The sequence below is a fragment of the Alosa pseudoharengus genome, unplaced genomic scaffold, assembly GCF_046254945.1.
Source record: "Alosa pseudoharengus isolate Yale_2024_CS ecotype anadromous, Long Island Sound unplaced genomic scaffold, YU_APseudo_1.1 YU_APseudo_1.1_scf_13, whole genome shotgun sequence".
Lineage (NCBI taxonomy): Eukaryota > Metazoa > Chordata > Actinopteri > Clupeiformes > Clupeidae > Alosa > Alosa pseudoharengus.
The window spans coordinates 37,023,026-37,027,897 of record NW_027468598.1 but is presented as its reverse complement, the minus strand read 5'-3'; positions in this window follow the sequence as shown (position 1 = coordinate 37,027,897).

Here is a 4,872-nt window from a genome sequence, read left to right as displayed (position 1 = left end):
ATCTCGCGCCTCACCGTGTGGATCACGGAGAAGCTCCTGTTTTGTGGCGCAGGGACAGCACACTGCACGAGCACGACGGTATCGCACTTCAGCCTCCGCTTTACAGTCCGCAGTGGGAAGATGCAGTAACACTTGTCTATGGTAGCTGCAGAGTGCATTTGTGCTTGCATGGGCTCGCGCGCGCGTGTGTGTATGACAGAAAGAGAGAGAAAGAGAGAGAGATAACGTGTGCTTATTTGTGTACGTTCCCCGTAGCTGGTCGCTGTCCGATTGTTGAAAAACCTTCCCGTCTGCGCCATGTCTCCGCCGTGCGCGACTCTGTCCTTCTGGTGCTGGCCTGTAGGAACGCGGCGCTGCGCTCGCGGTGCCCGTGTTCGCTCCTCTGCCGTCAAAGCTGGCGAGCGTTTGGGGAAGCTGTAATTAGCGGAAATGGCGCTATTAATCTTAACTCTGACGCGCGCGCTGCTGGACGCGATGCCAGCGCCTGTGAGTAGACATCAAACCTGTGCCATTTAGACCGCGCGTGCAAATGTCGCACTGGTCAGTGTGCGAGGGAGCGGTGTATTGCTGTGCCGAGAAAGTGTGAGGTGTGTGTGTGTTTCTATGTTGGAGGTCGCCGTTAATCGGTGCGTTGGATAAGAGCACTGTGTTTCACTCTTGGGAAGATGCGGCGGGAACAGATTGATTGGGAAAGATATTTCTGCCAGAGGAGGCGGTAGCGTCAGCTCCGCTTAGTAGGGCAGTAGGGGAGTCTGTGTGTGTGTGTGTGTGTGTCTGTCGACGGTACCGTTTATCAGACAGTTTTTTCCTCCCAGAGGCGTATAAAGCTTTTTAAAAGTGTGGGGGTTGTGGGATAGAAAAATGAAACAATCTGGCCAGATTATAAATAACTACAGGAACATTGTAAGTATTTTCTAAGAGGGGTGTGGACTATATTGGTGTCCGGGAGTTTCTCCCCCGAAATTTTTTTTGAAATTCTGATTGCTAAACACACCATTTTAATGCAGTTTGGGAGGGACAGAAGAAGCAGCGCCCCTCATATGTGTGGCTCATGTGACATGTAGGCCTACATGATCTACCTGCTATCACTTCACTATTTGACACTACCCTACATGGAGACATATCTCATGTTATAAATCAAGAAATCATTTCAGAAATATTTTTTTGTGCATATGGGTTAGCAGCAGCCTAATTTCGAGGTATCACTAATACCTATTAAATAAATGTAAAGGACACAGAATAGTGACAGAACTGTAAGCTCACATTCAAAAACGTTTGAAACATATGCAAAGGGAATATAAACCGCATAGCGGTACAAAATATGACCGCCGCTCAGTCCTGGACATCCTTTCTGTGAAAATAAATCACACTAATCAATTTGTCTCCATCTTTTACTCCATCCCCCACTCTTGAAACTTTTGTGTATGCTTGTTTGGCATGCCTGTGTGTGTGTGTGTGCGGCTGCACAGAAAGTAGCCTACTGGCGCTGAAAAGGTGAATAGATTTTAGAATAGCCAAAGAAGTTGTAGCATTGTTATAAAACCTTTAAAATCTCTAAACAATCACAAGAAGGGCAGTTCATCACAGTTCATCCATTGCAACTGGATTGATGAAAGGTCACTTACACCTGTAGGCTACATTGTATTTGGGAAAAGCAAAAGGTATCAGCATAATGTTATATTTTTATTTATTTATTTATTTATTTATTTATTTATTTATTTATTTATTTATTAATAAACAAAACATCTCTGTCAGTTCCATGCCGTTTTCAACAGCTATCAAAAACAAAGGTCATTTTTTTGATAGATTGATTTTTTGTGAATGTTTCTTCTTTTGCATAAGATTTTAGTCATCTTTAGTTCATGTGATACTTTATTGTCAATGCACAAATTAAGTAACAGTAGTCTGAAAGGTTATTGTTAATGCACAAATTAAGTAACAGTAGTCTGAAACAAAATGCTGTTTTACATCTAACCAGTGGTGCAAATAACTGACATGTCCAAATGGGCCTTGATGAAATGCGTCGCTAGACTGTTAATATAACGGGCCAAAGTTGAAGAGCTGTTGTCCGTTGTTGTTCGTGCAAATATAGGCTGATTCATGTTCCCTTGCATTGTGTAACTGAGGTCCATGGCTTGTCTGGCTTTCACCAGACCAAGCTCAATCTTTTAAGAAATCAAAAAATAAATAGTGGGCAGATCAGGCTGGATTCACCCAGCCTAGTCCATATAGGCGCCCGATATTGTTTAATTTTCCGATTGAGATATCCACGCTCTGGCTATTCTAAATGCAAAAAGGCATCAGGGAGTTATGACAAAACTGTAACTAACAAACTAGATCCTAATAGAAAGCGGTTAGCTTCCCTAAGCTACAGGTAGGCCTATAAGGTAGGCCTATTTACAACATAAATTGTCAATCAATAGGCTATGCTGGCGACACAAATAAAATCTCCTTTGGAAACCAATGGCTTACGCCTTACAGTATCAAGCGGACTTAAACTGCCATATCGTGCGAAAGGTTGTATAAATAAAATTCACACAGCTCCATGAGTCAAGGAAAGCGCGAATGAAGTAGCCACTTCTAAATGGGACCCACTACACAGTAGCTTAAGGTGTGTTGCTAAAGCAGCCATAATGAAATGAAGGTGTCATTGTTTGGATACTTCACACACACGTGCTTTTTAATCTCACAGACTACAACTACCAAGCTGGAATCAAAGCACATCGATTCCCCTCTCACACCCTGCACGCACTTCAAACAAATAAACAGGCGTCTCAGTCTCACGCATGTATAGGCAAAACTGTATCAGACCGGTGTAACGTTGGTAAATCTTCCATTGCACAGAATGATTTTTGTAGCACGTGCAACAAATGACAATCGAAAGATACAATCACAGTGCTGCTATCAATTTGCTTGGTATAACCGCATTTATAGTTTTCTACAAATGCAATCAAATTGGCCTCCATCACTCAACCAACGCTAACGGTAACATTATTGTACCTAGGTCCTTATTGATATTATAAGATTAACGTACCTGCAGTAAAAACCAAGCATGTCCGATAAACATTCTCAGATTTATTTCGGCTTCAAGAAGAAATGGGAATTACATTTCATGTGAACATCGTCCTATCCTTATTAGACGTTCTCTGCAGTAAACTACAGTCCTTGTAGGAATCGTCCATTGTTTTTCCAACCCACTTTTAACTTCCAACAAAATTACGTCTCACTGCAACGATGCGCCATCTAGTGGACAAACGACTACTTATCGCCAATACTGGAAATGCAGCCATGATGATGATGATGAATATTTGACTTTCTTTTAATCCTACTGAATTTGTAATTATGTATCGGCCGTTCTAATACCGATAGTATGTGCGTACCTGTGTGTGTGTGCATGTGTATATGTGTGCACCGCCATCTACAGGTCAATGAGTGTACAGTCACTAAATGTACACATAACCTAAATTTTTTTAGACCCCCCCATGGATGAAATTCTACGAAACTAGGCATACCCCCAGATAATGCCAGGTCAATCATACACATACAATTTGGTGCAGTTTTGAACATCTTAACTGAAGATAGGGGCGATTAAAGCAGAATGATATTGCATTTTCATTTTTTACAGGGGGGGTGCAAATCACAAATGAGTGATTATGGGCCAGGTTGATGTGGGCCCTTGAGACCAACATGCATAAAAGATTCTTCATCCTCAGTGCCACGGTTCAGGTAGTTATTTAAGAAAAACTGCTTTTTTTGTGGTTTGGGGGCCCAGCATGGGGGGGGAGTGGCCCCCTGGGACGAAACGAAATTTTTCCGTAAAAGTCTAGTGGGGCTACATACCCACCAAATTTCATGTGCACCAGTGTTTCGGTGTCCCGGATATCGTTGACCAAAAATTCAGGAAGTAGATGACGAAAAAAAAAAAAAAAACTTTGACAATCATTATATGACCTCTTCGCTAGCTTCGCCAGCGGCGGTCATAATAAATAGTGTTGCATATAGCCAGCTTAATTAATGTTCATTTAAAGATTATGATTAGCAGTTTCTATGCTTTTTCCATCTAGTTACAGGAAGCTACGTTGTTGTTTAAACTATTGTTGTTTCTATATAGCCTAGTCCACGTTACCTCTAGTTTCACTTGCTGCAGGGATGCACACATTGCATGAGCGTTTAAGCGTTCTATTTGAGTTCTACATGATGGAAAGATGTAGAACTCAAAGGTGTCTTGACGCCGCCGTTTGTAAGATCAAAATAAGATGTTTTAAATGGAACGCGATCGTATTTAAGACAAAGATATCCAGCAGATGTAGCACTTCGACACACATTGACAGTGAAATGCCGCCGACGTTTGATCAGATGAAATAAGACGTTCTAAATGGATCACGATGTAATTACAGTAAGCTGTTCAGATCTGTTCCAAGCGTCTTGGAGACGTGTGCTGACTGTGCTATGTCTATATAGTTGATGACACCAAATTAAAAAGTATTTCTGATTGGGAAAACGTTTAGCCTAGTTATTTTTTTCAGTCCGCGGTTCCATATTCAATCTTGCTGCAAATGATCAGACGTGTGAAGCACCGGGCATAACTCAATTTCGCGGCTACGTGGACCAGTAGGTTAATTGTTGAAGAGGCCCATAGTTTTACAAAAGCTGCAGATCATAGACAGAGAAAGCATAATGCTCCGAGAACAGTAGCCAAAGGTCTTTCTGCAGAAACAACAAGTGGCTTGGTGCGCGCACCCCCGCTTTCACTTTGACTCCCTGCATTTCTACATTGTGACAAAAACTGTCAGTCAGACAGTGCATTTTGATTTACTAAATTAGCATAATGCGGTAACAATTATCATTTTTCTTTTCTTTTCTACCTGAAAT